At 41.5% G+C, this 19,537-nt stretch overlaps 1 protein-coding gene across 2 annotated transcripts in view; it reads right to left on the reverse strand.

The window, feature by feature from the left end:
- The window catches only part of LOC127518706 (uncharacterized), a 33,822-nt gene that overhangs the window by 13,828 nt on the left and 457 nt on the right, over positions 1 to 19,537 (reverse strand). For both annotated transcript variants that reach the window (XM_051905720.1, XM_051905719.1), the window contains exon 2: positions 2,315 to 2,505. The gene's annotated coding sequence lies outside the window, so the exon portion shown is untranslated. The remainder of the gene's footprint in view (positions 1 to 2,314; positions 2,506 to 19,537) is intronic.

Genomic DNA, 19,537 nt, shown 5'->3' on the forward strand with positions numbered 1-19,537 from the left:
GGTAGCAGCCAGAAAAATGGAGCGCAGCTGGAAGAAAACAAAACTAGAAGTTTTTCGCATTTCGTGGAGAGCGAGAATGATTGAGTACAAAAAGGCCTTAAAAACTGCTAGATCTGCCTATTTTTCAAAACTTTTAGAAGAAAATAAGCACAACCCTAGGTATTTATTTGATACAGTGGCTAAATTAACAAGAAATAAAGCTTCAACTTCTGATGTTTCCAAAGAGCACAGCAGTAATGACTAGGACCGTTGCTGTTCACTGTGTACATGCTACCCTTGGGAGATATCATTAGGAAGCATGGTGTTAGTTTTCACTGTTACGCTGATGATACTCAGCTCTATATAACTTACCAATTCACAAAATTAACGGAATGCATAGCTGATATAAAAAATTGGATGACCAGTAATTTCCTACTACTAAATTCAGAAAAAACAGAGATTCTAATTTTTGGACCAAAAAACTTCTTCACGTAATAACCTAGAATCCTGTCTAACACTTGATGGCTGCTCTGTTAAGTCTTCGTCGTCAGTTAGGAACCTGGGTGTGCTCTTTGATACCAATCTTTCATTTGAAGGCCATGTTTCTAGCATCTGTAAAACCGCATTCTTCCATCTTAAAAATATATCTAAACTACGACATATGCTCTCAATGACAAATGCAGAACAGTTAGTTCATGCGTTCATGACCTCAAGGCTAGATTACTGTAACGCTCTACTGGGTGGTTGTTCCGCTCGCCTGTTAAACAAACTACAGCTCGTACAAAATGCAGCAGCTAGAGTTCTTACTAGAACTAGGAAGTATGACCATATTAGCCCAGTTCTGTCAACACTGCATTGGCTTCCTGTTAAACATCGTATAGATTTTAAAATCTTGCTAATTACTTACAAAGCACTAAATGGTTTAGCTCCCCAGTACCTGAGCGAGCTCTTAATGCATTATAGTCCTTAACGTCTATTGCGATCTCAGAATTCTGGCCAGCTGATAATACCTAGAATATCAAAATCAACTGCAGGCGGTAGATCCTTCTCCTATTTGGCACCTAAACTCTGGAACAATCTTCCTAGCATTGTTCGGGAAGCAGACACACTCTGTCAGTTTAAATCTAGACTAAAATCGCATCTCTTTAACCTGGCATACACATAACACATTATCAATTTATTTTTTCAAATCCGTTAAAGGATTATTAGGCTGCATAAATTAGGTCAGCCGGAACCAGGAACACTTCCTATAACACCAGATGTACTCATTACATCAGAAGAAGAATGGCATCTACGCTAATATTAGTCTTTCTGTTTATCCCGAGGTTTACCGTAGTCAACCAGATCCAGGCCATATCCAGGTGAGATTGAGGACCTACGCCTTGACACGACCACACCGCACCCCTGAAGTGTCAGCAGAGATTGAGTCAACTAGATCATCCATTGTGAAGGCCTCATCGACACGACAGCCAGTGGCACAGTTCCTCAACAAACCGTCCATACTGGCGTGATGAATACGATGGATTGAACTGGATTGAACTGGAATAAATACTTTGAATGTTGCGATCCTATTGGGCTTATGATAGCTACCTGAATCGTAACAAAGCACTGTTTGCCAGAGGAGAACTGCCCCCCCGACTAAGCCTGGTTTCTCCCAAGGTTTTTTTCTCCATTTTAACACCTATTTGCCACCTGTTTGCCACCTGATGTCACCTGTTGGAGTTTGGGTTCCTTGCTGCTGTCGCCTTTGGCTTGCTTAGTTGGGGACACTTGACATTTGACATTTGATATTCAACAGTGCTTTGCATCTGCCTACATTGACAGCATTTTCTTTAAGAACTGCTGTGCAGCCAAAATTATATACCATTTATCACTGTAAAGCTGCTTTGACACAATCTGCATTGTAAAAAGCGCTATATAAATAAAGATGACTTGACTTGCCTCTTGAGTCAGTGTAACCTTCGAAAAATTGCTGTTTGTCTCAATATGAAAATAAGTATTTACAGTCAGCTGCTCGTTATTGCAAAGCAACCCATAGGACTGTACGCATGCTAATACTAATACAGCTACTTGCCAAATAAATATGTGGGTGTGAAATACTGATTTAAGATTAAATTATTTTACTATGTAACTTTATTACATAATTCTTATTAAAGTTTGAATAGCTTTCAGTGTCAGAGATCGGCCAGGCTCCATCACCACCCAATCACAGAGGTCACAGTCACCAGAGTGCTAATCACCCGCACCTGATCGTCATCACCTCATCATCACAAGCAGTATTTAAGCACACACTTCACCACTTTGTCTGGTTAAATTTTGAGAAGGACTCACTTACCTGATCTACTTACAGTACCTCCATGCGCCATTGTTCCTTCGTCTCTCCTGAACCTCTGTGTCTCTAGCGTCTTCAGCGTCTTCCTGCTTATCTGTGTCTCCAGCGTCTTCTCATCCCGGACTCCAGCCCACTCCATTATACTCACAGAAGTGTGTGCTTGACTGCTCAGCTCCATGATCTCCTCCAACCATCTACAAAACAAAGAACTGTCAGTATACTCATTCAATATTACTCACCTGCTTGTTTATTATCCCTGCTACAATCAATAAAGCCTCATATTCACTTTTATGATGTTGTGAGTCTGTGTTCCGTAACATTCAGATTGTGAAATATCTTGTTTATTTGCAATGAATGTGAAGTGGTCTTGGTCATGAGAAACATTTTAAGCACTCAGCTTTGTGTGGTTATTTATTTTGGCCACACCATAGACTGTGTTTAAAAAAAAAAAAAATTTAAGAGCCAACTAAAGCAAATTTATACCAGAGGTTACAAAAGACCAGCAATACTTAATTTCAATAGTAATATACAGCAGTACATGCCAGAGCAGAAGCAAAAATGTAACAGAAAAGAAAGAACGTCTCAGGTTACATATGTAACCATGGTTCCCTGAGAACAGGGAATGAGACTCTGCGTTCGAAAACGCTATGGGGGAATGCCTCCACGTGAACTGGTGTCTGAAAACAATATCAACTCACGACAATCCTATTGGCTGGCGACAGCCTATGACGTCATCATAGCGCAACCCGGAAGTATATAAGGAGCACCTAGATAACCAGTCAGTATGTTTTCGTCTGAAGGGACTGTTCAGCAGGCAGCCCCGATGCATGACTAGGAAACGCAGAGTCTCGTTCCCTGTTCTCAGGGAACCATGGTTACATACGTAACCTGAGACATTCCCTTTCGAAAGGGAACTCAACTCTGTGTTTGAAAACGCTATGGGGAACAATATACCCACGCTGTCATGCTTGAGGGGAGTGCATGCCACAAATGGCTAGACAAACGTCAGAACTAGCAGCTTCAACTGAAGTGCCAGAACCACCCCCCCTATGGGTCATACATAGGCTGTCAGTGACAGCATTCCCTATGGCCAACAGCCCAAGCTAAAAGCCTCAAAGAGGCCTTCCGCAGAAGGCCTACCAAGGCCGCTCAAAGGCTTCTGGAACCAAGCTTCTTATCAAAGAAAGAAGGTACCTTTAAGGGAATGTGGCCAGGGGGCACGAGGGAACCCTATCCAGTCACTTGTCAGGGGAAAGTACTCAACCCTGATTGTCACCAGGGAGGCCGACCTGGTCTACTTTTACAAAAACCTAGTCTTGGCCAACAACCTGTCTGATCACAGAGTCTCAAATAACATTCTTCAGAGAAGATATCCAGTAAGAGTGACTGCAAAGAGGCAGTAACCAACTCAGACCAGAGCGTAGAGACGGGCATCCCGGAGAGCAGGGCTCAGCTTAGCGCTTTTTACCCTTACAAATGAGGGGAGTAACACTCTGATCAATGCTAGGATCTATTGAGTGATTATTTGCACTGAGGATGCTGTGCACTCTAAAGGAACCCAACAAGGGGAGTACATTTACCAGCCTGGGGGCTGATCCTCAATAGGGAAGCCACAGAGAGGCCTTCAACCACTGACCAGCTTAGGGAGCTAAGTACTATGTAGGACAACCCTCAAACGAGGGGAGTACAGAGCTCAACCTAACAGATAAACTGTACTGTAGGCACAGAATCATGGAGGCCCCAGAAAGGGCCTGCAACATGACGCAAATTCTACATTGTGTTGAAATACCTCACAGCAGCCTAAGCATGATCCCACAAACATGGAACTCGCTCAGAATGAACCGAGTTTAACTAGCAGATAAGACTGTAGAGGGCCCACATATTACAATTTACCTCAACACATTCCAACAAGCAGTGTACTCAGTAAAAACACTTTTTACTCTTTAAGCAAGAGGAGTACAAACTCACGACATCATGCTCCAAAGGAGGCCCAAACAGGGCCTGCGACTACAGAAAGACACGTGGTGACAGCCAGTGGCAGTGGCTAAGCTCTAAGGGAGCCAAATCTAGAACCAAACCATCCAGTGAGGTTAACTAGTTTAGCTCAACCTGAGCTAATCTCATCCACACATTCCAACAAGCAGTGTACTCAGTAAAAACACTTTTTACTCTTTAAGCAAGAGGAGTACAAACTTAAACTATCATGCTCTGAAGGAGGCCCCAAACAGGGCCTGCGACTCCAGAAAGACATGTGGCGTCAGCTAGTGGCAGTGTCTATGCTCAAAGGGAGCCAAATCTGAGAACCAAACTATCCAGTGAGGTTGACTAGTTTAGCTCAACCTGAGCACACCTTCCAACCGGCAATGTACTCAGTAAAAACACCTTTTACTCTTTAAGCAAGAGGAGTACAAACTTACACCATCATTCTCTGAAGGAGGTCCAAACAGGACCTTGCGACCTCAGAATGACATGGGCGTCAGCCAGTGGCAGTCTAAACTCTAAGGGAGCCAAAACTTAGAACCAAACCATCCAGTAAGGTTACCTAGTTTAACTCAACCTGAGCTAATCTTATCCACACATTCCAACAAGCAGTGTACTCAGTAAAAAATACTTTTTACTCTTTAAGCAAGAGGAGTACAAACTTACGCCATCATGCTCTGAAGGAGGTCCAAACAGGGCCTGCGACTCCAGAAAGACACGTGGCATCAGGTAGTGGCAGTGTCTAAGCCCTAAGGGAGCCAAATCTGAGAACCAAACCATCCAGTGAGGTTAACTAGTTTAGCTCACCCTAAGCCTAATTGTATCCACACATTCCACCAGGCAATGTACTCAGTAAAAACACTTTTTACTCTTAAAGCAAGAGGAGTACAAACTTACGCCATCATGCTCTGAGGGAGGTCCAAACAGGACCTGCGACTTCAGAATGACACGGGCGTTTCAACCTGTGGCAGTGCTAGTTTCCAAGTGAGCAAACTCTAACTGAAACATCTACCAACAAGCCTTGTAATACAACAAGCTATTGTGCTCTGAAGGAGGCCCAAACGGAGCCTTCTACTTCACACAACACGAGTGTCAGCTTGTGGCAGTGTTCAAGCTCTAAGGGAGCCATATATGAAAATCAAACTATGTAGTGAGGTTAGCTTATTAAACTCAACCTGAGCTTATACATTCCAACAGGCAATGTACTCAGTAAAAACACTTTTTACCCTTACAGCAAGGGGAGTACAAACTACGTCACCATACTCTAAAGGAGGCCAAAGTCAGGCCTACTACTCCAGAACACACGGGTGCTAGCCTGTGGCAGTATTAGAGTTACTGAGCTCACAAAGTGTAGGGCAGGAATCAGAACTAATATATTAAAGTACAATAACCTTAAACAATCAAGGGAGTACTATTAATCCAACCCTGAAAATACAGGGTGGGTACTTCACATCAGAAATTCTCACCAAAAACAGATACAATCTGTACTGAACCCTAGGGAACAGGAGCTTTCATAAAAAGCTACCACCATATCACTTAAGCTTGAACATAGTTCAAGGGGTTCAGGGGAAACACTGAAGTCAAAGTACCACTAGATATTCCTCGGGGAGCGGGGCCACAGTAACAAAGTTTCTATTCACATAGTGAAAAGGGCCCACACCGCCTGAGACGACGGCACCAGGGAGACTTAGCAATAGTCTGCTACCTTAGCTGCTATCTATTTTGCACCTAAACTGAAGGGACAATGGGCCTTGGTCTGACATCTCTGATAAGAGGAGGCAAGAACTAGGAAAACTACACTCACATAAATAGGGGTAGTATAAAAAGGGTGTAAAATGCTACTAGCAGCGCCTAAACCCTAGTTCTAGCCTAGGCCAGCTATAGCTGTGGGCCTAGAAGGCCAACACATAAGCATAGATCTGCCTGGGGCTAAGAAACAATAGCCTCTACCAACAACTCTCAACTGAGAGGAGGCAAACTCATGCTAAGAACCCACTTTGATCATCAACCTCTCATCCTTGTAATTCTTGAGCAATTCTAGTCGTATTTTTTAAACCTTCTGAGATTAAACGGCCGTTTGCGTCGTTCTCAGGGATATAGGTACAACAAGATGTTCCAACCATAACGCACAATCCTCCTCTCGCCTCAGTTAACTGATCTAAGATCAGCCTGTTTTGCAGGGCAGTTAAACGGAGCCCTCGAAGTTCCTGTTGAACACCAGCCAATGTGTCTCTTGTAGTACTGATAAATGTGTAGTGAACAGCACGTTCCAGGGCCCAGTTTATGGCCAGGCCCCTCTCTGTCCGTAACAGCGGACAAAGGTTTGCTACATTTTGATTGTTTGTGTTAGTCCACCAAGATCCAAACTGTCCAACGCCATCAGATAAAAATGTAAGGACAACATCCAGACCTCTCTTAGAGGGCAAGAAGAAGACCTCTTGTACCAAGCCTGGGAAGGACAGGACTTCTCATTGGTCCACATGCAGTTTCTGCCCTTCACCCATCTAGAGAATACTTCCTAAGGTTGGCCAGAGACTGCCATAAAAATTCCTCGGGACCAGGTTCGTTTCCCTGCATAAAATGCCAGAGTAACTGAGTTTGAACTAATTTAAGTTTGCTTTATGAAACAGAATTCACTGACAATAAGTCTGACTAACTAAAATAAGCCTGGCTTGTATTCTAATCTTGTTTTATGAAACGGCCCTCAGGGGTTAATATTTTTAAAAAAATTGTCAGTCATTTCTAAGGATTCAGGTGGCAGAGTGACACACATTTTGTACATGTGCTTTATATATGCTCCATTGTGCAACATCTTGAAGAAGGTGAATCATTGTGTTTCTCTGTCATTAGCTCTCTGTGGCTACTTGTTTCCTGCTTGTTTTTTCCTGTCACTCTTCTTAGTAAATCATCACCGTTTTACAACAAGATGTGTTTAGTGTCATGAGTTCAAAACTCAGTACTTTGCTCTTCTGCTTATTAAACTGAGTGCACTCAAAAAATCCAAGCACAAATATTTTTAAACAAATGGTTTTAATAATAAATTTGATTAGTTTAAGCTTAACTTTGCTAGTAATTAGCTCAATTAATGGCAAAATAGTTGGGGCGGTACAGTAGCTCAGTGGGTAGCACTGTCGCCTCACAGCAAGAAGGTTCGAGCTGGTTCGACCCCCATCTGAGCCAGGAGTCCTTTCTGTTTGGAGTTTGCATGTTCTCCCTGTGTCAGCGTGGGTCTCCCCATAGTGCAAAGACATGTCGGTTAGGTGGATTGGATATGCCAAAAATCGTCTCAGGTTATGACTATAACCATAGTTCCCTAAGAGAGGGAACAAGACACTGCGTCCCGAAGGGGGCGCTATGGGAACGCCCTCAGTGTGAATGCGTCTGATGCACGTGTGTCAACTAGTCCAATGGCGAGAGTGAATGTCACCGGCGGGTGATGTCATGACCAGGAAAGGATAAATACACATCCGGAAAGACCGGCTTCAGCTTAAATTGCCACAAAATCGATCACAGGGCTGCAGGGAGTATGGCAACGCGACACAGTGTCTCGTTCCCTCTCTCAGGGAACTATGGTTATAGTCATAACCTGAGACGTTCCCTTTCGAGAGAACTCGCACTGCATCCTGAAGGGGCTATGGGAACGATATCCCAAAACACCATAATTCCAAAATTGCCTGTCCGTGTGAAACTGTGGCACACTAAGACGAGAGCACTGATGAGCCTGGAGCTGCGTCCAGGTCGAGATATATCATCTCACAACGTGAGTGGCGAGGATCAGCCCGCCGCATCACAGACCTCCTTGAGGAAAACCCCCAACAACAAGGCCTTGGAGGCCGCTATAGTATACTCCTAGTAGAATGAGCTCTGACAGACAGTGGATACTGCTGACCAGAGACCTCATAAGCAAGTGATATAGTCTCAACTATCCACTTGCTAACCATTTGTATGGACGCAGGGAGACCCCTAATTGCGTGGTCCAAAACAAACAAAGAGTTGATCTGAAGTTCTCCACAGGGCAGCTCTGTGGATATTAGGTGTCCAGTGCTCACTCAACTTTTCCTGGTCTGGACCTGAGAACAGAGGACAGAAAGCTTGCAGCACTATAGGCCGTGAATATTGGTCAGAACCATAGGAATATAACCCGGTTAGGGTAAAGGAACACATTGACCATCCCTGATGCAAACTTAAGGCACGTAGGGGATACAGATAGGGCCTGAAGGTCTCCTACTCTTTTTAGGGAAGAAATGGCAAGGAGGAAAACAGTTTTCAATGTCAGAAATTTTTCTGAGACAGAATCAAGCGGCTCAAATAGAGCTGCAGATAAGCCTTCCAACACAAAGGCCAACTCCCAAGCAGGAACCCTAGTGCATGTTGCAGGCCTCAGCCTCAGAGTGCCATGAAGGAAATGATACCTCAAAGGGTTATACCCCACAATTGTACCATCCACAGGGACATGTTATGCAGAAAAGGCTGATACGTAGACCTTTAGGGTGGACAAGGATAGCCCTGATGAAAACGATTTTGCAAGAACCCCAGTACTGTACCAATTGGGCAGTTAACTGGATCCAACTGTCGCACATCACACCAAGAAGTGAAAAGTTTCCACTTCATGGCCTATAGTTTCCTTGTGGCTGGCGTTCTGGAGTAAAGTATGGTCTCCACAACCTCGACTGAGAGACCAGATACTATGAGCTGGTACCACAGGTTCAATACTTCTGGGCGGGGTGAAAAATCAAGCCCTTCACCTGAGATAGAAGGTCTCTCCTGATCGGAATCTCTGAGGGAGAGCCGTCGAGGAGAGACACAAGGTCCAAGAACCATATTCGACTTGGCCAGTAAGGCGCTACTAGCAGTAGACTTATCCCTTTCCGGGGAATTTTGTCCATGGAAGCAGAACAATTGGGGGAAAAACGTATAGACGTAGCCTCGGCCATGTCTGTACCATGGCATCCAGTCCAAGAGGAGCTGGATGCGTGAGGGATAACCACAGTGGACAGTGCGTCGTATACTGAGACGCGAAAGATCCACTTCCACGTGGCCATAAATCTCCCATATGAGCTTCACCACTTTGGGGTGAAGTCTCCATTCCCCTGGCCACAGCTCCTGTCTCGACAGGATGTCTGCTCCTATATTCTAGGTCCCTGGAATAAGATTGTTCTCGAGGAGAGCATCTTCCCCAGGGACCACAGGAGGAATTACCGCTCCCCAGCCTGTGAGAGAAACATCTATCATGAGAGTGACTCAATGACATTGAATTCCTAACACAGGGCCCTGGGACAGGAACCAACTTTTCTTCCATATAACCCAGGCGCGGAGACACCGCCGTGTGATCTTGATATGAAGTGGGTTCCCCCTCAGGGAAAACCCTTGGTGCTGAGCCACCACTGTAAGGGTCTCATGTACAGCAGGCCAAAAGGTATCACCGTTGGATGCAGCTGCCATCAGACCCAACAGTTTTAGAAAACTGTTTTACAGTGAGTGACTGGCCTAGTTATATCTCTTGTGTGACTGAATAGATTGCAGCAATACAAGTGGGCGACAGAACGTCCCGCAGCGTCACTAAATCCCATACCACGCCCAGGAAGGTGGTTCTCTGTAATGGAGAAAGCACACTCTTCTTGGCGTTCAGCCACAACCCCAATTTTTTTTTTTTTTTTTTTTTTATGAGCAAGAACGACATCTCGATGTCAAACTGACCATCTGTTCAGACTGCGCTAATATTAGCCAGTCATCTAATTAGTTCAGAATGTGTATGCCCTGCAGCCTGACTGAGGCTAGAGCTGCATCTACGCATTTCATGAACGTGTGGGGTGATAGAGCTAGACTGAATGGAAGAACTTAATATTGGTATACTTTGCCCCTGAAAGCAAACCTGAGGAACTTCCTATGCTGTGGAAGGATGGAGACATGGAAGTATGCATCCTTTAGAACTATCATGACAAACCAGTCCTTGGATCTGGTTTAGTGTCAACATTTTGAACCTAAGTCTCCTGACTGAATGATTCAAATGATTACGATCTAATATAGGATGCAACCTTCCATCCTTCTTTGGAACAAAATAGTAGCGGCCGTAAAAACCCTAACTCTCTGCTGGGAGGAGGAACCTGTTTTATAGCTCCTTTCGCAAAAGAGTTTACTTTCTGTTCCTTTACCAGAGCCTGCACATTGAGATAAATTTGGCAGAAGCCTCATTTTGCCAGAAAATCCACTAAAGGGAACCAGCCTCTCAAGGCTGGTCTCTGGTATACTTAGATTAGCCACTTTGGTGACCTGAAACACACTGGCAGGAAAAAACCAAGGGTGCCAGGGTTGGCAGAACGGCCCCCTAAGGACAATGAAGTGGGGCGGGCACCTTATACTGAGGTGTACACCGCTCTATCCCGTGTGGGGCTGCCCTTAGATTTCATTCAGAGGGTGCGAGCCTGACGAAACGTCGTGTGAGCGCTGGATCAGAAGCTTGCTGGAAACCGCTGCGCCCCAAAGCACCAAGAGTGATGGGGTTGGCAGAACGGTCCCCTGAGGGCAACGAAGTGGCACGGGCACCGTATACTGAGGTGTACACCGCTCCACCCCGCAGGGGGCTGCCCTAAGAAGCCTAACACCACTGACGTCAGGATTTACATGAAAGGCTGAACTAATACATGAATCTAACTACTTAAAGTCAGATAAATATGTATTATTTTAATTTCTCAAAATTAAATTACAGCCAACTGTCCATTTAATTCCTCAAAATTAAATGCAGCAAAAGATCTATCAGATATATTAATACGGTCTGAAAGAAATGCTAAATATATATATATATATATATTTATATATATAGGCCATACACAGACACATTTAATCTCTCAAAATTAAATGCAGCCACATATCAACCAGACAGGTAAAAACGGTCTGGACGGTCTGGATGAAAGGCTACATAAAGAGTTATTAGTGCAGACATATAGCTTTTAAAAACCAGGCAATATCCCATTTAATTCCTCAAATTAAATGCATCAATGAACCACCAGACAAGTGTACACGGTCTGAATGATAGGTTGAATATTTACAGTGATGGGAATAACGGCGTTATAAATAAACAGCGTTATTTTTTTCAGTAACGAGTAATCAAACGTTACTATAATTGAGCTCACTGAAGCGGTTTTCATCGGCTCTCTCTCAGCCACAGGACCGGCAAAGTTTTTTCTCTGGTGTGTGTTGGGGTTAATCATACACAAATATAATTTTAAACTGATAATAATGTATGATGTTCTGTGTGTGTGTCTGTGAGCATGCGAGCTGAGCGCGAGCTCAAACCAGAATACCCTTTGTGACATGCTGTATCGAAAATATGTGAAATAAGTTTTTTTCTAGTCGACTAGTAGTTGTTCATTTAAGCCATTAGTTGACTAATCACATTTATATTAATTTAATTTCTTAAATACTGGAGAGAATAAACCATAATAATGAGCATTTACATAATATAGGCTATAGCAGTCAAGCGAACACATAAAGCTTCCCATAAAGAACCGGCAAAAGTAATGATTATGAATGTGACAAAAACAGCAAGGATACATTTTAATTGTTTATTAATAAAGTAATGTTTTCTGAATCAGTGTCAGCTGCAAAGATGAAGTTGACATTGCTGACTCTCATCATCTCCGCATAATGGACGCGCCTAGAGAGAGAATGCACATTTCATTCGGATTAGGCTATACATAATCAGAGTACCCTAGTGAAAAAAAGTATGCCAAGTATACTTGCAGCCAGACTAATTATCAGTATATTTCAAATGTGTTAATGATTAATTAACTTAAAGTGTGCTATTTTGAAACAACTAATTTTGTACTAAGTATATTTTAGTTGTAATTAAATTGTATAAAAACACAACTTTAAGTATATTTAGTGTACTTTTGTGTGCTAAATTGGAACAACTTCAGGTATACTTAGTACACTTTAAGTATATGCCTGTGTAGGGACTAATTACATGCTTAATTAGTGATATTAAAGTGTACTTAATTTGTTATAAGTATACTTTATTTGTGTTATAAGTACACTTTATTTGTGATTTAAGTACATTACAAATTAATTACGAGTGTCTTCCGAACACACAAGCAATATACTATTAATACAGTGGGTACGGAAAGTATTCAGACCCCCTTAAATGTTTCACTCTTTGTTATATTGCAGCCATTTGCTAAAATCATTTAAGTTCACTTTTTTTTCCTCATTAATGTACACACAGCACCCCATATTGACAGAAAAACACAGAATTGTTGACATTTTTGCAGATTTATTAAAAAAGAAACTGAAATATCACATGGTCCTAAGTATTCAGACCCTTTGCTCAGTATTTAGTAGAAGCACCCTTTTGATCTAATACAGCCATGAGTCTTTTTGGGAAAGATGCAACAAGTTTTTCACACCTGGATTTGGGGATCCTCTGCCATTCCTCCTTGCAGATCCTCTCCAGTTCTGTCAGGTTGGATGGTAAACGTTGGTGGACAGCCATTTTTAGGTCTCTCCAGAGATGCTCAATTGGGTTTAAGTCAGGGCTCTGGCTGGGCCATTCAAGAACAGTCACGGAGTTGTTGTGAAGCCACTCCTTCATTATTTTAGCTGTGTGCTTAGGGTCATTGTCTTGTTGGAAGGTAAACCTTCGGCCCAGTCTGAGGTCCTGAGCACTCTGGAGAAGGTTTTCGTCCAGGATATCCCTGTACTTGGCCGCATTCATCTTTCCCTCGATTGCAACCAGTCGTCCTGTCCCTGCAGCTGAAAAACACCCCCACAGCATGATGCTGCCACCACCATGCTTCACTGTTGGGACTGTATTGGACAGGTGATGAGCAGTGTCTGGTTTTCTCCACACATACCACTTAGAATTAAGGCCAAAAAGTTCTATCTTGGTCTCATCAGACCAGAGAATCTTATTTCTCACCATCTTGGAGTCCTCCATGCGGGCTTTCATGTGTCTTGCACTGAGGAGAGGCTTCTGTCGGGCCGCTCTGCCATAAAGCCCCGACTGGTGGAGGGCTGCAGTGATGGTTGACTTTCTACAACTTTCTCCCATCTGCATCTCTGGAGCTCAGCCACAGTGATCTTTGGGTTCTTCTTTACCTCTCTCACCAAGGCTCTTCTCCCCCGATAGCTCAGTTTGGCCGGACGGCCAGCTCTAGGAAGGGTTCTGGTCGTCCCAAATGTCTTCCATTTAAGGATTATGGAGGCCACTGTGCTCTTAGGAACCTTAAGTGCAGCAGAAATTTTTTTGTAACCTTGGCCAGATCTGTGCCTTGCCACAATTCTGTCTCTGAGCTCTTCAGGCAGTTCCTTTGACCTCATGATTCTCATTTGCTTTGACATGCACTGTGAGCTGTAAGGTCTAATATAGACAGGTGTGTGGCTTTCCTAATCAAGTCCAATCAGTATAATCAAACACAGCTGGACTCAAATGAAGGTGTAGAACCATCTCAAGGATGATCAGAAGAAATGGACAGCACCTGAGTTAAATATATGAGTGTCACAGCAAAGGGTCTGAATACTTAGGACCATGTGATATTTCAGTTTTTCTTTTTTAATAAATCTGCAAAAATGTCAACAATTCTGTGTTTTTCTGTCAATATGGGGCGCTGTGTGTACATTAATGAGGAAAAAAAAATGAACTTAAATGATTTTAGCAAATGGCTGCAATATAACAAAGAGTGAAAAATTTAAGGGGGTCTGAATACTTTCCGTACCCACTGTATATTATTTTACAGGTAATAGTATATACTGTATGCTCAGTACCTTTGGCTTATTCCAAATACTAAAAATTACACACTTTGCAGTCAATAACAATACACTTTGTTATTACTTATACTTTGTATAATATAGTCAACATTTGAAGTGGATCAAAACCTTTAATCAAAGTTGTCCTAAAACCTTCTTCTTAGGACAACTTTGCTGAACTTTTTTGATCCACTTCAAATGTTGACTACTGTACTTTGAATTACATAATCTCACACAATACAGTATTATAATTGTGCTACCATTTAAATACCGTTTAACAAATTACTTAGGTGACATTTTCCCAAAGTTGAATGCATTTCTTTTCAAGGCCATTAAAATAAATAAAATGTAACAACATCACTAATGAAGAGACATATTTCATTAACAAATCCAATGGTTTTTATTTAAACTTAACATGGTTTCAGCAAAACTTACCATGTTTTTTATTAAAGAAAAAAATGATTGGACCAATGGTGACCCTCTATACACAAATACAAATTACACATTATATTCCATTTTCTGATGAGCTTCTCATTATTGTGTCTGATGGCCGCTTGCACAGAAGCAGTTGACCGCAGAAACTCGTGATGAACAGCATCTGTTAACAGAATACAAAAGATACAAGGTCAGACAGCATGTTCAACTTTTTATTCACATTTACAATAGTCTTTGTAAATCCTACATTGAACCAATACTATTTTTGAACAGTAAATGAGGATTAGCAGCAGGGAACTGTATCAGTATGGTATGTCGATATTGTTTTCGGTACATAGTCAAGCATACAACACTTTATGAATTAATATCGTACAGAATACGGGCCGATTTCACAATCATATGAACGGGGCGTTTTGGTGCTGCATACAAACATGTGCCATAAACCACCACACACAAACTCAAAAAGGAGATATCAAGCCGAAATCTCGCTCTCCGTTTGTTAAAGCAAAAAAGTTTGTTAACTGGTAGACTACAACAACTTACCTCCTAATAGCAGGACTTTTCTCCGGTTCTTTCAGGATCGTGTAGGCCATTAAATTCCTAGCCGGTTGTCGTCGCCATCAAGGTCAGGCTGCGATGTCACTTGATTAAACTGGTCAGAATTCCCAAGACTGAGCGATGTACTGCGCTTTCAGTGTTTTATTAAATAAATTATACATTGCCACATTATACTTCACCTGAAAGCCCCGAGTGACTGATCAAGGGGGATTCAGATGAGTACCGTGACGTCAGCAGCTCTGATTGGCTGAAGGCAGAAAGCAACAAAATCTGATTGGTCACAGACCAAGCTGAAAAGACATTTGAATTCAGATAAGTCTCAAGTTCAACCACTCAACATTTTTTTTTTTTTCGCATGTAACGTTACTTGTGCTTCTGGTGTGCTGTTTAATATAGATTTGTGTGTACGATTGTAAAATGTTTCTGCCAGTGTAAACTTATTAAACATATTAACACATATTTGGAAATTGTAGGCTACACTGCATATAAAAAATGGGCTTTAAATGCATTAGTCATACTGAAATAAAAAGCACAAGTAATAAAATGAATTCCAAGGATGAATAAGTAGGCTAAACTTAAAAAATATACTTAAATTTAACTTTAAATACACTACAACTTCAGGATATTAAATAATGTATTTTTAAAATATATTTTCAGTGCATTGTTAATGACCATTTTCAGCACACAGTTAAAATATACCTCAAATATATTTTTATAAAGTGCAAATAAATACACTTTTAAAAAATAAACTGAACTTTCACTTCAAGTATATTTTTCTAAAATATATTTTTAGGAAAATACTAAAAGTACAATTATTTTAAAGTGTGTTAAAAGTTGTATTGTGAAAATATGATGCTAATATATTTTTTATATATTTAAAGATAGTACATTTTTTGTTAGTATATTTGCAATGTACTATAGAAAAAGGGAATATATTTAAAATACAATAAAGTATACTTTTTTTTTCACTAGGGATAGCCTATTTCTTTTCGTTTTTAATTATTTCATTTTCGTTAAGATATTTCAAGCTTTCTATAGATATATTTATCATGTCTGTGAGGCAAGCAGCCTATACGCTGAGTTTCGGTTCATTTAGCCTATATATGCGCCAGTGATCGCGCCAGCGTCTCCATGTCATGATTATATTGTCCGCTATATTTGCTTCTTACTTATTAAATCCAGGCAATTAGTTGATGAAACATTGATTAAAATTAAGATACAATTTTTACAAAACGAAATTCACTTTAAAGAAAGGCTTTCTACAAAACAAAACAAAACTTAATGAAGTGGTCAAAATCATGTCTGACCCACTCCATGTCTCCATCATCTTATGATGCATCTTACCAGGCGCGCCGTTGACACAGGGGACAGGGGGGTCAGGACCCCCGCAGTTTTGAAAAGACAGAAATCGACCCCCGCACTTTTGATAAGGGCTGCTTCAATCAGTTACACTATATCATCTTTTAGCTTAGGATATTTTCTTTCAAATGAGACCATTTTCACGTTTCAGTGAGCTTTCATTTGTAAATAATCAACTGTTTTGTTGCGGATGTGAACAGGAAATGCGCTCTCGAATGGAGAAAGCGATCTCCAAACAATCGATCAAAGCGTGCTAACGTTTTAGGACAGGTCGATGGTATATAAATCATGCCGAACGTTAGCGTTTGTCAATCAAGCCAAACTGTCCATTCAGAAACCGAGAAATTTGACACTTTAAGGTAAGGAGGCTGATCTCTCAGGTTGACGCGCGAGCTGGCTTGACTGAAGTTTTCGTGAGGATATATAGTTTATGGACTGTTTTGATTTCGGTAATTACATCTAGAAAGGTAAAAGCATTGATGGCATCTATAAAAGAGATATCTGAAAGTGAAACGAAAGTGATTAATGCCTCGACCAGCGATGCAGTGGGGAGGACGCACCAGAGGATACCTGCGCGTTTAATTGGAATGTGTATGTAATACTGCACTATACTGTAATACTGCACTTACAATGCTCATCAGTGGCGTTTAAATATGAAACTACTTTATAATGGCTACCAACACGTAGTACAGCAGAGAAATTTTATGTCGTGAGCAAGAGCGGATCATGAGTCACAAGTCGGATCAAGAATAATTTATTTTTAGACATATATTTAATATTAGGGGCATCCAAGTACATTTTTTTTTTTTTTTTTTTTTAAAGTAACACAATAGTTACTTTCCCTGGTAATTAGTTACTTTTATAATGATGTAACTCAGTTAGGCCTACTAACTCCGTTACTATTTGTGAGAAGTAACTAACTATAATTACTTTAAAGTAACGTGCCCAACACTGAATATTTACAGGTGCTGGTCATATAATTAGAATATCATCAAAAAGTTGATTTATTTCACTAATTCCATTCAAAAAGTGAAACTTGTATATTATATTCATTCATTGTACACAGACTGATATATTTCAAATGTTTATTTCTTTTAATTTTGATGATTATAACTGACAACTAAGGAAAATCCCAAAGTCAGTATCTCAGAAAATTTGAATATTGTGAAAAGGTTCAATATTGAAGACACCTGGTGCCACACTCTAATCAGCTAATTAACTCAAAACACCTGCAAAGGCCTTTAAATGGTCTCTCAGTCTAGTTCTGTAGGCTACACAATCATGGGGAAGACTGCTGACTTGACAGTTGTCCAAAAGACGACCATTGACACCTTGCACAAGGAGGGCAAGACACAAAAGATCATTGCAAAAGAGGCTGGCTGTTCACAGAGCTCTGTGTCCAAGCACATTAATAGAGAGGCGAAGGGAAGGAAAAGATGTGGTAGAAAAAAGTGTACAAGCAATAGGGATAACCGCACCCTGGACAGGATTGTGAAACAAAACCCATTCAAAAATGTGGGGGAGATTCACAAAGAGTGGACTGCAGCTGGAGTCAGTGCTTCAAGAACCACTACGCACAGACGTATGCAAGACATGGGTTTCAGCTGTCGCATTCCTTGTGCCAAGCCACTCTTGAACAACAGACAGTGTCAGATGCATCTCACCTGGGCTAAAGACAAAAAGGACTAGACTGCTGCTGAGTGGTCCAAAGTTATGTTTTCTGATGAAAGTAAATTTTGCATTTCCTTTAGAAATCAGGGTCCCAGAGTCTGGAGGAAGAGAAGAGAGGCACACAATCCATGTTGCTTGAGGTCCAGTGTAAAGTTTCCACAGTCAGTGATGGTTTGGGGTGCCATGTCATCTGCTGGTGTTGGTCCACTGTGTTTTCTGAGGTCCAAGGTCAACGCAGCCATATACCAGGAAGTTTTAGAGCACTTCATGCTTCCTGTTGTTGACCAACTTTATGGAGATGCAGATTTCATTTTCCAACAGGATTTGGCACCTGCACACAGTGCCAAAGCTACCAGTACCTGGTTTAAGGACCATGGTATCCCTGTTCTTAATTGGCCAGCAAACTCGCCTGACCTTAACCCCATAGAAAATCTATGGGGTATTGTGAAGAGGAAGATGCGATATGCCAGACCCAACAATGCAGAAGAGCTGAAGGCCACTATCAGAGCAACCTGGGCTCTTATAACACCTGAGCAGTGCCACAGACTGATCAACTCCATGCCACGCCGCATTGCTGCAGTAATTCAGGCAAAAAAGGAGCCCCAACTACGTATTGAGTGCTGTACATGATCATACTTTTCATGTTCATACTTTTCAGTTGGCCAAGATTTCTAAAAATCCTTTCTTTGTATTGGTCTTAAGTAATATTCTAATTTTCTGAGATACTGAATTTGGGATTTTATTTAGTTGTCAGTTATAATCATCAAAATTAAAAGAAATAAACATTTGAAATATATCAGTCTCTGTGTAATGAATGAATATAATATACAAGTTTCACGTTTTGAATGGAATTAGTGAAATAAATCAACTTTTTGATGATATTCTAATTATATGACCAGCACCTGTATAACTGCCGTCTGCACACCCTAATCTACGCTTTGCCTCGGCAAATGCGAGATTAGAGCCACTAAAATCTTTATTGGTTTGCAGACTCGAAATCCTCGCGTCGCCTCGGCAAACGCGAGATCCAAGCCATAGATTCTTTAAGACTTTATTCCCTCGAGAAAAAAGCCAAGAGGAGCAGAGCTAAAAGTCTTGATAGTGCATCACATCGAGAAATTTATGAATGAACACTGTCAGATCCCAATACAAGAGCTGACGTGCATGCTCTGCTTTAAAACAAACAACACATGAATCGCGTGTATCCCCACTCGTATAGTAGCGAGGGCAGGGCAGCACGACTCAAGTTGCTATTTGCTCGCCAATAAACTCCTGTCTAGAATATATAATGCTTAAGGTCAAACAACAATAAATAGACAGAGACAGTTTTCACACAGATCACTTTGCTGAGGCACAAAAGGTGAAGCCGGTCTTTCCGGATGTGTATTTATCCTTTCCTGGTCGTGACGTCACCCGCCGGTGACGTTCACTCTCGCCATTGGACACACGTGCATGAGACGCATTCACGCTGAGGGCGTTCCC

This window comes from Ctenopharyngodon idella, chromosome 9 (assembly GCF_019924925.1).
Source record: "Ctenopharyngodon idella isolate HZGC_01 chromosome 9, HZGC01, whole genome shotgun sequence".
NCBI classification, from domain to species: Eukaryota; Metazoa; Chordata; class Actinopteri; order Cypriniformes; family Xenocyprididae; genus Ctenopharyngodon; species Ctenopharyngodon idella.